Source organism: Eschrichtius robustus, chromosome 1, assembly GCF_028021215.1.
Source record: "Eschrichtius robustus isolate mEscRob2 chromosome 1, mEscRob2.pri, whole genome shotgun sequence".
Classification (NCBI taxonomy): Eukaryota; Metazoa; Chordata; class Mammalia; order Artiodactyla; family Eschrichtiidae; genus Eschrichtius; species Eschrichtius robustus.
The window spans coordinates 58138538-58154507 of record NC_090824.1 but is presented as its reverse complement, the minus strand read 5'-3'; the positions used below and the strand labels follow the sequence as shown (position 1 = coordinate 58154507).

The 15970-nt window shown below is 33.0% G+C and overlaps 1 pseudogene; it reads left to right on the top strand.

The window, feature by feature from the left end:
* The first annotated feature begins 7932 nt into the window (after positions 1–7932).
* On the top strand, positions 7933–9637 carry LOC137759276 (WD repeat-containing protein 75 pseudogene; annotated as a pseudogene).
* The last annotated feature ends 6333 nt before the right edge of the window (positions 9638–15970 follow it).

Genomic DNA, 15970 nt, shown 5'->3' with positions numbered 1-15970 from the left:
TTGGCTATGTGTGTGTGTAATTACAAGACTTTTGGTTGCAAGAAACAGAGAACCAGATTAAACTGGTTCAGGTAAAATAAAGGGTTTTGTTTCTAGTAATACAACTAAACACTTAGATCCAGAGATGGCTTAAAGCACAGCTGAATCTAGTCCTTCAATAGTGTTACCAGGACCTAGTCTCTCTGTTCCTGTTATGCTCATATCTTTCTTCTGTGTTGGCTGTTCTCCTCTGTAGCTCTCTTGGTATTAAAGACTCCAGCAGTTTCAGCTTGGTTTATCCTCTCATCTTCTGATCCAAAGAAAAAATGAACTTTCCTTTCCTCCTGATTTTCACACTATCCAAAGAGTGCCTTCTTGGCTTGACTTGGTTTACACCTCTGAACTAATTACTGTGACCAGAAGGATGGACTGTTCGAATCGGCCAGACATAGTTTACTTGTTTATCCGTGATGCTGGAGGATAGGTGTGTTTCAAATCATGTGGGCTGAAAGTAGGAAAAGGGTGGTTCCCCTAAGCAAAGTAAGATGTTGTTACCAAAAGAACAGAAATAGACACACTGAGTCAGCAAAACAAACAAATGTACAGTACAGTTGGGTGCATAGACAATATCTTCTACTCCTGCTAGCACATTATATCCGCTTTACTACATAAAGGCAAAAGAACCCAAGTTAAACATGTTTATTATTTCTATCTAAGCATATATCGAAGTGGCTAGTATATACAATCTGTGAATTAAAATTAAATGCTTGCTGAATAAGTGAATAATTAGTTAGGTCAAGTAACTGTACCTCTTTTCCAATTGCTATTTCCTCTTAAAATTTAATAGTAGTACTATACTAATTAGGATAATAGTATTAATGTTCTAAATAAGTATCATTATTTATAATCAGTACAATAATACTACTGAAATAACAAAGTATTATAAATCTTACATAAGTTGATACCTATATGTTCTTAGAATGTCCTTGACCCATACTGAGACCTCAATAAATGTTAGGGGTTACCATTATCTATTATCAACCATATTAAGTTGCATTGGAAGACCTCTGGAATACTATGACTTCATATAGATCTAAAGTTGTATAAATCCATGTCAGCAGTTTGATAATTGATCTATACTAAAAGAAATGCTTTTAAATGTGTAGGGTTTTGTTTCTGCTTCTAATGAAATTCCTTTTTAACATTGTTTTCAGGGCATTTCTCCAGAGGAAACAGCATGATGTTTTGCTCTAAATCCATACAGGATAAATGATTATGTGGAGTCATTAGAATATGGTATTATGCACAAACAACTAGACAGGAATTCTATTACAGATGATTAGTCAACTGTAAATACAGCAGTCAGCAGATGGACAGATCCAATGTACCACATGAATTCTGTGTGAGAGTGAGTCTCTGGTAAAAACTAAAATGCTCTTGATGAACAGCTGCCTTTTTCTTAGGATTCTAGTCAAGAGATACCAGTTAAGTTTTTTATTGCCATAGCACATGGCATAGAAAGAACTGATTACCTTGAATAAAGGTTGTATAAAAAAGGTTTTATAGTTTTCTGTGTTAATTTTATATTTAAGGGACCTTCCGTATTTACATATTGACCGTCTGCACTGTGTTATCTGATGTGTATTTTATGCGCCTATAATTAAGAATGAACAATTGTAAATTTGCTCAGGCTATTAGCTAATGACGGGAGAATGTGCTTTACATAGTTCTATAAAAAGATAAAAATTAAAATGCTGAGATATTGAGATCTTAAATGGTCAATTCCTTATATTCAGTGACTGAATAAAGTTTGCATATTTTTACTCTTGCTCTTGATTACAGATATTTCTTAATTCAAAGGTAATTTCAAGGATCATCGTTGCAACTTTTCCGCCTCATTAATAAGGCCTCCAACTTCTCGTTACACTTGAATATTGAATTAAGAACAGAAGAATAAACAAGTCCATATTAGAATTATTTAAAAAATTCATAGTACTAGGCTTAAACATATACTTTATGCTAATATTAATATGCCTATTTTGAGAAGATAATAATGCTTTCATTGAGTACAACTTTACTGCACATGACACCTATTGGCTTTATTTTTATATGTGGTGCTATGTTATTCCATGCATTTTCTAAAAAGATTTTTTTAATGGGATGATTGCTTTATTTATTTTTCCTGTAGATCCATCCATATATGTAAAGCTTTTAATAAGTATATTCTCATTTGTAAAACTTAGTCATGTTCATAATGTTTAATGAAGAACATTCTTCCTTATTTCACATAATTTTAAAGTCTGTCATGAGATAAGAAATGACTACCTATGTATTTAATTTTATGAAGATAAAAGCCATTTGTTTGATGGGGAGAATAGAATAAAAATATTTCCCTCAGAATATAGTCTAGTAAAGTCTCATTAATTTGTACTATAGTAAATCTCATAAATAATAGAAAAATGCTTCAAAATTTTAAGTAACAATAAAAATGTAAGAAGTACAATTTAAATATATTTAATTATTTTTGAATCATATTTTAATACTTTGTCTTCTCTTTATTCTAAATTAGTGATATTTGTGAAACTAAAATACATATTTTGCTAAGTATACATGCTGAATATGTTCATATATATTATTTACTTAAATATTGAATATATATGTGTGAGTATATATATATATATATATATATATATATATATATATCTCAAACACTGACAACTTTCCAACAATCCTAGGTGTTGGATGTACACAAATGAAAGAGGATATCCTATACTACCTCAAGGAATTTATTATTCAACAAGAAAACAGATAATCAATAATACATAGCACAGAATAAAACTAAAATGAAAACTATTCTACAAAGTGTATGATTAAAATACAGGGGTACAAAAATAGGGGCAATTAATTTTGCCGAGAAATGCCAAGAGGAATCCTTGATCAGTGACTGGTAAATAAGCAAGTATACAACTCTCTCTCTGGAAACCATCCTCATACCTCATGCATAGAATATACTAATCTCCCTTCATTTGTACCACCACTGCCCACTGGGTATAGCCTTATGATTTCAATTCTATATTTGTAAATTCTTTCTTACATGTATATTTCAGCTAAATTATGATTTTTTTTTAAATCCAAGAACTAATTCATATTTTTTGTTATATTCTCAGGAGATAATGCCATGTCCGACATTTATAAATTGCTCCATATTTTCAAAATAATTTAATTGGCATAAAGTGCATGCATATGTACAAATTTTAGGATTATTATAAACTTCTTGGTTTTTTTATCTTTCAGAGTTGTGATCATCATTCAACTAAAGGATGAATCAAAGTTAATCAAAGAGTAGCTTTCCAAGATGTAAAAATATCATCATGCTTGTTTAATGAGTTGATATTTTAACTATGCTTTACATTTAATTACAAATGAATATTTGCACACACTTATGAATACATATATGTGAAAAAACAATTAGTCAAAATAATTGCTATTGCAGGTTATTTTTCTTATGCTTTTAAAATATATTTTAGGGTATCTAGTAGCTTATATTTGTATTTTTTGATATCTCATAAACACTTAAAATTGTATTTTCAAAATTAATATTTACATTAATTTATCCTGCTACTACTATGATACTCTTTTTATTCACATTAGGTGTTGTTTTAATTCATTAAGTAATGTTAAAATTTTTCTCTTTTTATACATTAAATTTCATATTTAGTCTGTATTCCTATATTTATATATACGTATATCTGGTATATTGATGTTGGTCAGAGAATGAATTGAGTGTACTATCCAATAGGGTAGCTACACAAAACTATGTAAATTTGATTTAAATTACACAAAATTAAAATTCATTTTGTAACCCCATTCCAAGTGTTCAGTAGCTATATGTTGTTAGTGGTTATCCCCTTGGACAGTGCAGATATAGAACATTTCCATCATCACATAAGTTCTATTGGTCAGTGATGATATGGACAAGGATTTGGTGCTAGAATTATCTATTCAGGTCTAGTTTAGATAGTGTATTACTTAAAGGAGGTACTTGTTATGGTACTGTATGTATCCCCAAAATTCACGTCAAAGCCCTAATCCCCGATATTTGGAGATGGGGCCTTTGGGAGGTAATCAGGGTTAGATGAGTTTATGAGAATAGGACCTTCATAATGGGATTAGTGTTCTTATAAAAAGCGATACCAGAGAACTTGCTCTCTTTCTCAACCATGTGAGGATACTGTGAAAAAGTGGCCATCTGCGAGCCAGGAAGAGAGCCCTCACCATAATCTGACCCTGCTGACACTCTAATCTTGGATCTTCAGGCTCCAAAACTGTGAGAAAATAAAAGTCTGTTGTTTAAGTCTCCCAGTCTATGATATTTTGTTTTAGCTCTGGCTGCCATAATGACTAATATAGTACTGAACGGCACATATACCAGACAGTAAAGAAAATTCTCATGTTAGAAGACAAGGAGGATTTCCAAAGACTATTTCTAAAACTTAGCATAAAAGATACCAAATATGGAAGGCATTGCATGTGTGTGTATGTATGCATTTGTATGTATTTGTGTGTATGATTTTACTGATTCTGGATTTAAAAAACAAATGTACTTCTTTGGGATGAGCATAAGAAATCAGGAAGCTTGCTTTCTATGAAGCTCATTACCTATGGAAATAATGAAATCTCCTAAGTTACAACAAGCCATTCTGATCTTTTCCTTCGTTAATTAACTTGTCAACTCCAGCGACCATAAATAGTGAGAGGTTGTCCTGGTAACAGTACCAAATATAAGGCAGCCTTTCAAAATGCCAAAATGTTTTCGACCAGCCTAACGGCAATCACCAGTTTCAGAATATATTAGTCAATTAATATTTTGGTACAAAAGATTTGCCAATATGATGAAGAGTTCAGGATTGGTGAGCTGAGCCACTCTTAAATCTAGTTAACTTAGCAAAACCCAATTATTCAAAGCCAATTCATAGAAAACCAACTGCCAAATAGCCAATTCAATTAACTTACTTGTTACTTTTAATTATTTATAAGGTGTTCTGTTACTTATATTAAGTATAAAGTGTACCATAATTCACATTAATTAACATAATAATTCAGTGGGATACTGGAGGCTTTTGTGAAGTTTTAGTTGACCTTACGTTTTTTTCTCTTTAAGTATATAGGTATTGATTCCAAAAGACTGAAGATCAAAGGGCAGACAGAGAAGCTGTTGTCATATATCCAAATTGCCCTATAAATATTTAATGGTATAATATTGGTGAATCTATAGTTAAATTTAGCAAATTGATTTTATCAAAAGATGAAGCAGCCATTCAGGAAATTGACTTTTAGGAAATGAATTCTGAGGAATCGGCCTCCTTCCGGCTACCATCATTGATTGCCAGGTGCCCACAGCAGGCCAATTTCTAGGTTTGTCAGGATATAAGACCAGGTTCCTTAGAGCAAACACTGACCTAAACAGGGAGGCAATGCTCAGCAGAGGGCGAGAGGTGCTTCAAGTTTGCCTTAAAGTGGCAAAAACATTTAGTTTAACTTGATCTTTGTAGCAGAAATTAAATCACAGGGTCTTTTCTTAAAACCCAACCTTAATGTACTCTTTTATTTGTTTGGGAGATTTAGATAGATCTTTATCTGTACAAAGAGTTATTGATTTTTTAGCAATACTGCTAAGTACCAGAAACTTAGCTGGATATATCATCCATCAATCTTATCAGAGGTTCTAAGGGAATCTGCAAGTATTTGTATGTAATAGAAAGGAGAGAAAGAAAATGCAGCCACGCCTAAGTTAAGCTTGTAAATAGTCTTCATTCAAATATGAGTTTTTAACAAGACAATTAGAATGGCTTATAAATATCATTCAAAGCACTAGAAAAAATGAAAAATGGTCTGAATTTTATGAGAAAAACATGGTTCTGAAATAAATGAACTACACATACATGAAAAAAATTGTCTTCTCAGTAAAATACAAAATAATATTTTCCTTATTAAAAAGAGAATAGATAATAAACATGTTGGGATAAATTATTAAAAGATGTACTAGACAAAATAATGTTTACATTTTCTGTAATTTGTGATTATTACATTGAAAAGTAATCACTGAGGAAAAATTCAATTAATACAGTCATGTATTTATCAACTACATGTAAATAATGAGGTTAAGATAACTTGTACAAAACTTATTTTTAAAGTTCCATGGGTGTTTCCCAAAAGAACATAGGCTAAATGGATCAAATGCTTCCATATAAAGCATAATCATAATGTCATGTTAGCTAGTTGCTATTGATTAACTTGTCATCATTGTCCAAATTTTCTTTTTAAAAACTTACAAAATTTTTAAAAATATATAAAGCTTGATTTAAAGGCTATAGAAGATCAAAGTCCAGAGACTCCAGGCACAATGTCCACTAACTTGTAGCTCTTAGAGAGTTCAATGAGGAATACAGTAAAGGCCTCTGAATTTAGTATAAGTCTGCCAACCAAGAAGATGTAGGAAAAAAGTATTTAGATTTAGATTTTGCTTCACCATCTATCTCTAGATAGGGTATGTAGATATTCCAATAATTGATAATTAAGTAGCCTTTTTTTGTTTCTACAGATTCTATTCTGAGGTGTCCAAAGTCTTTTTTTCCTTCCTGTTGTCAAGTGGACCTTCTAATTTAATGTGTATTCAGAGACTGAAACTCTCAGCATACAACATAGAAAGGATAAAGAAGAGATGGTTGGAAAAACATCACAAGCTAAGATATAAAATTGCATATACTGGGACAAAACAAAAGAAGAGTACTAAGAAAAGTTTGTGTTGGGTATGCCTTGTGTGAGAGCACTGCCTTTTGTATATTGTTTCTGGACATAGAATAAGTGCAGACAGCACTATTCTTTCCAGTAAACACAAAGAACTGGGCAGCTCTAACTGAAGATTCTACTTTAGTTAATAGTGTCACACAAGATAACTGTGATGCTGGTCTCTGGATAAAAAGCTAGTGTGTATGACCATTAATTTGCCCTTCAGCTTTATATCCTTTATAGGATATAAAATCCACACATATTTAGGTAAACACTAAGAGGGTCAATGATTCTGTCTGTTGGAAGAAGACTCTAAAAGGATTATTCTCCATTGATGAGATAAAGGGGAGCAAAATGAAAACTTATTTTTTCTAAATTTTTAAGGAAAATCATGACTCTAAGTTAATAGAGATTAAAAGAAATTTTTTTGTTTCATTTTCCTGTATTCCCAGTATAATTAAAACAGTAACGGCCTCTATACGATAGGAATATGGCAAGAGGAAGTATGCAATGTAGAATTTGACTGAAATAGGAAATCCAGAAAACAAAAATCATAATAGCAAATTTAAAATCTGATTTGAGAAAATGCTGGCAAATGAAAACTGAACCACTGAAAATTTTTTCTATTATAAAATTGAGAATATTTCTCAGAATATGAGGAAGAACCAAAGAGTGCTAAAAATATAATGAGGAATAAAAGACAGATTAGTTTAGAAAAAATTATTCAAGTTGAATAGTTTTCCCAAAGAAAAAGCCAGAATAATTTAAACAAATTTGATGATCAAAGCAAAAATAGAAGAAAATCTTTCTGCACTGGACAATTATGATTTCAGGGCTAAACAACAAAATCTCATATCTAACCTCAAAAAGTATATGCCCAATGCAAATGTAGAATCATAATAGCTTCAGAATTTTTATCTACACCATCAAATTCCAGAAGATATTCAAGCAGTATCATCAGTATCTACCTTGTTTAGAGTAGAAAGGGTTCCAAGGAGTCTATACCTAAATAAGTTGTGGTGTCTGTGAGCAGACAAAGGAAAAACGGTAACATACAAGATTTTAGAAAATTATACTACCATTTCTCCCAAAATAAAAGAGTAAATATTTAATAGTGTTCTCTATTCAACACATGAATTAACCAAATCAAAATTAAGATTGGAAATGCATGTGTCTGAGCAAATACAGTGGCGGATGAAAGCCTTTGTGTGGTTCTTTGTGGTTGACAGCAAGCAGAACGCTGGGGTAAGGTGCTGTGCAGATTACAGCTAAAAGGGTCTTTGTTGATGTTATCAAGTGAATCAGAGGAAATAACTTAGGCTTCCATGGGTTGCCAATATTCTGTCACTTAAGGCTAATATTCAGGTATGTCTCTTGGGTCCTTTTAACAAAGCCATATCTATGAAGAATGTGTACACATATTGCACAGACACAACTGAATTCCAGCTCAACCCAACAACCATCTACAACTGTACACTTGCTCCTTTGATTTCCAAATTAAACTGTGGGACTATATAGATAACATTCTGATAAACACTCATATTGGACATAAATTTCATGCCTTCTTTGTTCTTGCTTATGAGAGACTATTTGAGTGATATATATGGCCAATATCATAATTAGAGGAATTCTGATGCTGATAGGAAGCATACATACATATGTTTACATTGCTTACACGCCACGATAGGATCATGGATCTGGCTTTTTCCACACGAATCACCAGTCTGATGAGTGGCCGTTTTAAATTAGTACCCAATAGAGTGCCAAGATACCACAGAGAAGAGAGAGTTTATCTCCCACTTAGGGGATACACTGACCATCTCTTAGTCTTAACTGCAGGGTATTGGTTCTATACCTTACTCTGATAGTGGAAGACAGGGATATCTTTGATAGTTTTACAATTTATCCAATAATTAAATCCTCGGCAGTAAACAAAACACCTACAGCCTGCAGTTTTTCTTTTCTAGACTGACCCAAACCGAGCTAACAAAGGCTTTATTTGGATATCAATGTACTTCCTTGCAATAATGGAACAACAGCAAGAAATGGAAATTCAGCTTGAGTTGCATATGAAAACAGGGACACATAATAAGAAAACACAAGTGATCTGTCCCTTCTTAACACAAAGCTTAATTTGCTACATAAAGATTATAACGCATCTTTCTGTCTCTGTAACACAAAAAAATTATTAAAGCCACATCTTTGCTCCAGTTAGTAAAATTATCACTTCAAAATGTGAATCTTAACAGATGATTCTGATACATGGGAAAATGCTGTTGGTGGAACTGTGACTTTATGGGCAGTTACCACAAATAACAAGCAACTCTTTGTTGTTTCTTGGAAGATGATTACTTGTTAGTTGAGAAAAAAAGTGAAATATGACATTGAGAGGCATATGTCAATAAGCTGCAAAAATAGGGAAACTTTGCTTTGGAAGATTAATGTGTCTGAGATTAATGTGTCTGAGAACATATCTTCTTGGTACTGCTGAAAATGATATTCTTTGTTATTGGAATCTGCCCAGTTGTGCATTGGAATAGAGTGCAAAATTAAATGTTAGAATTGTGAACTTGATCCTAATTCAGAGAATGTTGCTACAATATCTTGGTCTTCAAAAGATTCAAATTTGTTTGTACTTAAACCCAGTGAGCAAAGGCCATTTTGTATTCAGAAGGATATCTCCAAAGAGGAGGTTTACCGGGGTGGGGGGGGGGGGAAGGCGGAGGTGTTTGATCCTGGGGAAATCTCTGAATCCCTCACATCAGAAGTTCATCAAAGAAGAGATCAGTTTTACTTACAGTTTTGCTTACAAAACTCACAGGGCTTATTGATATTCAGACCAAAGTCTCCAGAAGAAAATTTGGACTGAATGTTCAAAGAGACAAAATTCAGTTCAGAAGATAAATGGTAATAGCAGAAGAAAGTTGTCCAACAGCACCATTTTATTTCATGTACAAAAGCTCAGCCCCAGCAGGATGAAAAATAAATAAATAAAGCTTTGGCTAATGACCGGTACGACTACCTTTAAGAGAAAACATACCTCTGTTAGTGAGTTTCTTTCTACTCTAGCCCAGGCACTGCCCTCTGTTTTCTATGCTTCATGTTTGTAAATTCACGGCTGCTATCCAAAAAGAAAGAAATTAATGATTCAAATAAAGAAAGTTATTTAATTGGATACAATATGATATAGATTTTGGAGAAGACACTGAACACGAGCAGTCTAAAAGTGAAAGGAAAAAAAAAAAACTAAGGGATGAAGGAAAGTAGATAACATCTAGAAAACTGTTAAGTTTTCAGAATGAGGACAGAATATTAAACTTTAATTTTTACGTTTGTATACTCAAACCAACATTTTAAATGTTACTGCTGCTCTAAAATAAAATATTAAAGATGGAAAAGTAAAGTTAGGAAAAACAGGGTGAGAAAATAAAGTATACATGGGGCAAAATGAACAAGGAATACACTAATATATAGAAACAGGTATAACAAATTGTATAAAGATTATTATAAATTTAAATTAAGTTAAAAACTCAAAGAGAATACCTTAAAATATCATATTGATAGTAAAAGTTAATATCTAACCAAACTAAATGTCTAATCATTAATCCCATTTTAATTTAATGAATCTTGAGTTGTAGGTTATAAAAAATAAAAGTGAGGCTGAATTATGTTTCTCATATAAGGGAAAGTCAAATGATATAATTTTGTTTTGTTCTTTGATAAGTTATACATATAAAATGAAATGAATTTGATTGCTTACAGATAACCACCACTGTTTAAATTGCTAGCAAATATAAAAGAAAATTCAACTTGGTTCATACGAAACATAAAAATGGAAATTATCAGAATGCATAATATACAAAGTACATTTCCAAGTACTTGTTATAGTAATTGATCAATTGCATGAGAGAAAATCTTCAGATTAAATTGAAACAATAATTTCCAATATTTTGTTTATCACTGTTTTACTTAAATAGAATAAAAATGAAAGATGACAAAAATATGTCAAGTGAATTTACCCCAAAATTAAGCAACAGCAGCAATATTATTTGCAAACAAAAAATAATCCAAGGCAGAAAATTGTGTTGTATATTATTCCAAACATACAAACAATTCCACTGATCCTGATGTCCAATGCCACGCTCCCAAAAGCTTTTTCTTAATTTTTCACTGATTTGAAATTCTCTTGTCCCTGGCAACATTTGATTGGTGAACATTTATTTTTCACTAAAATTCAGTTCAAGAATCACGTTCTCTACAACCTCTTTCAAATAATGCAGTCCATCGCTGCCAAACTTTCTGGACTTCCAGCAACAAACTGAACCTGTTCTCTCTTGTACCTCTTCATCTACATATATTTATCTAAGTTATTTTCATTCTGTACCATATTCATCTACCAGCTTATCCAAACAGACTGTGAGTTCCTTAAAGTTAAGATACTATATATTCTTCATCTTTGTGGCAGAGATGGACTGGTCATTCACAAAACCTGTTTTATCTACTTCCTGGGCTCGCAATTAGACAATTTTTCTCAGCCTTTCCTGTAACTGAGTGTAGCTCTAAGTTCTAACCAATGGGGTGTGGGTAGAAGTGTTATACATACTTTTACAGCCTTATCCATACAAAGTTTCCACTTGTCCTCTGTGCCATTTTCCTGTCCCCTGGCTTGATGCACATGACAATGGTAACTTCAATGCTGGAATAAGGTGGGTTTCCTGCATCACCACGGTAAGAGAGGTGCCACCTGTATACTAGAAACGTAGTTTTGGACTTCTCACTAGGGAAAAATTGAAATAAACTTTTACTGTATCAGCCACTGGGATTTTGTAGTTTGCCTCACAGTAGCTAGCATTACACAATTTGATGCTGTTTTTGTATCATCAACACCTGTCACTTATAACATCTGAATAATAGTTGCTGAATGAACAAGTAACATGTCTTTAACTCTCCTTTGTTCAAAGTAATAACTTATAACTCCTGTGAACAAAAACATCTCTTTTCAGTCATCCAACATTTCCCTTCTTTCCTAATAATCTGAAATTTATGAATAACAAGTTACCATACCACTCAGAATCCCACGAATATTTTGGCTTTAATATTTTCATTGAATCTGGAGAAAGAATAGAGTTTATATAGTTAAACTGCACAGCGATTTAATTTTTGTAACAAAATAGATTTTATATAATTGGAATAAAAATTTTGTTAATAATATTATACTCCAAGTTATAAATATTTATTAAAAATTAACTCAAATAGGAAATCATGTAAAACTCCTGCCTAATGAAGGTAGAATATAACTCGTTCTTCACTTGGAAGAACATTTATTAAGTTTTACCATACTCATAATTCCTTAAATTATTAGAGAATATATGGATGCATTGCTGTATCCAAATTGCTTTCCAAAATGCTGTATCCATATGGCTTTGGTAATATATCATTGCCAAAGTGTAATCGAATATTTTTTAAAGAAGTTTATTTAATGTAATGCATGTGTTTTTAGAAACCATGTTGATTGTAGTTTCTATGAAGTATGTAAATATAGAATATACAAAAAATCTGAATTAATTATCCTTGCATTTCAGTATCTATTATCAAGATTTCTTTATATTGAAAGACTACACTGGCAATTTTCTAGCGCATATATTTTATTGTCAACTTCCAATTTTGATTATTTGACTCACATTCACTCAGATCTGATGGTGAAGTTAAGAAAGCGGAGATGAGTATAAAATAATGGATTATCAGAAATAGTGGGTTTGCAAAAGTATAAGTGTAATAGAAGGAGAACTATAAGAGATATATCTGGGGGCAAAAAACATGATTGAATAGGTCAAGAGTCAGAAGGGCTGATACCATGGCACAGATTAAAGGCTTTCAAAAGGAATAAGAATACTTTGATTCATGAGGCTGAAGGGAATGGGGTTATCCGTAAATACAGAATTATTTTAGTGCTGTAATAGTAAATATGACTTTCATTACAGTCAAGTAGGAAACAATTTTGTTTAGAGACAAGTTTAGTAAAAGGGAAACCAGTTGGGAATTCCACAGTATAAAGGCAGAAGGCAAGCCGTTTTAAATAAGTTGTAAGGGAGTGAGGACCATTTCGTTGTCAGTAGACAAAGTACGAATTAGACCAAAAAGAGGTGACTGCATTCAAAGTAATGATGCAACCATATCATTTTTGGGGTAGCATATAGATAGATACCTACTTAATTGGATATTTTATTGAATTAGTGAAAGGCAGGATCAATAATATCTTTTAAAATATTTCAATTAATTTAAATGTTTTCTACCTTGAGAAATAAACATAAGCATGTTATGCAGAATTTTCCTAGTATGATGGAATAGGACTGATTGATCAATGGTATTCTCTGTTATCTAATAACAGGATATGAACTGAACACTGATGTTATTTTAATATTTAAGAGGAGACTGTAAAGATGTGGCACATATATACAATGGAATGTTACTCAGTCATAAAAAGAAATGAAATTGAGTTATTTGTAGTGAGGTGGATGGACCTAGAGTCTGTCATACAGAGTGAAGTAAGTCAGAAAGAGAAAAACAAATACCATATGTTAACACATATATATGGAATCTAAAAAAAAAAAAAGGTTTGAAGAACCTAGGGGCAGGACAGGAATAAAGATGCAGACATAGAGAATGGACTTGAGGACACGGGGAGGTGGAAGGGTAAGCTGGGACAAAGTGAGAGAGTGGCATGGACATATATACACTACCAAATGTAAAATAGATACCTAGTGGGAAACAGCCGCATAGCACAGGGAGATCAGCTCGGTGCTTTGTGACCACCTAGAGGTGTGGGAGGGAGAGAGACACAAGAAGGAAGAGATATGGGGATATATGTATATGTATAGCTGATTCACTTTTTATAAAGCAGAAACTAACACACCACTGTAAAACAGTTATACTCCAATAAAGATGTTAAAAAAAAAAGAAATATGTAAGCAAAGGGTAATAATAAATCATTATTTCCATGCTAAACCTGGCAGAGGATCTTAGCCACCATATATGTAGTAAAAACTATCTCACAATAAACCAAAATAGTGAAAAAGTTGAACCAGCATTGTGACAATAATCTTTTAAAATGTTAAGCAGACCCTAGCTTAAAGAAATTGTACTCCTTTTTGGAAGCAGACGTAACTAAAGTGAATCACTGCTGAAACTAGACCAGGGATTTAACTTATGATGTGATTCTGTGTTTGCTATGTCCATCAGGAGACAGGGTCTCTAAACTTTAGTTACAACTATGTTAAAGGAAGAAATTACCAGCATAAAAAGCCACTAACAGAGTCATAGATAGAGAGGCATCTATAAATAGCATCTCCCCTCAAAAAAATTCATTGGATGTTGCTGTTCCTGAGAAAACAGGAAGGTGGTTGAGATGTTTTAACAGTGTAATAACAGAAATAAGCATAGAGCATAGCTGCAGATTGTATTCTTTAAAATATTTGTTACCCCTTTCTCTGGCCCACTGACATCAAGCTTAGCTATGTGACTTGCTTTGGACAATAAAAACTAAAAATAGAACTACCATACGACCCAGCAATCCCACTACTGGGCATATACCCTGAGAAAACCATAATTCAAAAAGAGTCATGTACCAAAATGTTCATTGCAGCTCTATTTACAATAGCCAGGACATGGAAGCAACCTAAGTGTCCATCGACAGATGAATGGATAAAGAAGATGTGGCACATATATACAATGGAATGTTATTCAGCCATAAAAAGAAACAAAATTGAGTTATTTGTAGTGAGGTGGATGGACCTAGAGTCTGTCATACAGAGTAAAGTAAGTCAGAAAGAGAAAAACAAATACCGTATGCTAATGCATATATATGGAATCTAAGGAAAAAAAAAAAAAAAAAGGTCATGAAGAACCTAGTGGCAAGACGGAAATGAAGACACAGACCTACTAGAGAATGGACTTGAGGATATGGGGAGGGGGAAGGGTAAGATGTTGACAAAGTGAGAGAGTGTCACGGACATATATACACTACCAAATGTAAAATAAATAGCTAGTGGGAAGCAACCGCATAGCACAGGGAGATCAGCTCGGTGCTTTATGACCACCTAGAGGAGTGGGATAGGGAGGGTGGGAGGGAGGGAGATACAAGAGGGAAGAGATATGGGAACATATGTCTATGTATAACTGATTCACTTTGTTATAAAGCAGAAACTAACACACCATTGTAAAGCAATTATACTCCAATAAAGATGTTAAAAAAACAATGAATAGAAATGATGTGTGAAAGCCATCACAAGGTTCTGCTGTGAAGATGATGTGGGGCAGGGCATCAGCACAGTGCATGAGCAAGAAATAAACATTTTCTCTTTAAGTCACTGATATTTGGATGTTATTTGTTACAGCAACATAATTTAGCCTACATGATATTGTGTATCACTTTTTGCTAAACAGTGCTGAACAAGACTCCATATAGCACTATAGCTCACCTTATGAAAAGGAGAAGCACATCAGGGGAAATATTAATCAGTGCATTGGGACAAATATCCTTTCTTATCAAAATTATAAAGTGGATCCCAAGGAAGCACTGTTTACAGAATGAAAGGAAACAAATACCTTCGTAAATGAAACTCAAGCAATGTGGTCCTTAAAGGAGGGCAAAGAAGGAAATCACACAATATGACAGGCAACAAATGGGAAAGGATATATGGAATGGGAGGGAGCAGTAACTCTGATTTTTATAAATCCAGTGTGTGTTCCAATTTGTGATGCATTTATCAATGGGGTCTATATTTAGTTTTATTTTTTCTTGCTCTGTATGCCCTTTCAACAACACACAATAATTAACTGCTACTACCCATAGGTGAAGGGTTATCAAAGCTGGTTTGTATCTTAAAATCTGCCCTTACATTTCAGACCCATATAACCAACCAGGAAATATCTCTACATGATAGTCTATAGGCACCTTCCCATCTTTCACCTGGGTTAACAGTTAATAGTTTTCTTTAATACATAGACCAAAAACTCGGGAGTTATTCTAGACACGTCTGTCATAATCAAATAATGATTAACAGATTCACGTGATTCTATTTCTTTAACCATCCTTTTCTCAGAATGCTTCTTGCCCATACTCCTCATTATTTCACCTTGAATGTTACAATCATGTCATAGTTTCTTTACCTTCTGGCTCACTACAAGCATATTAGTCCTCAAC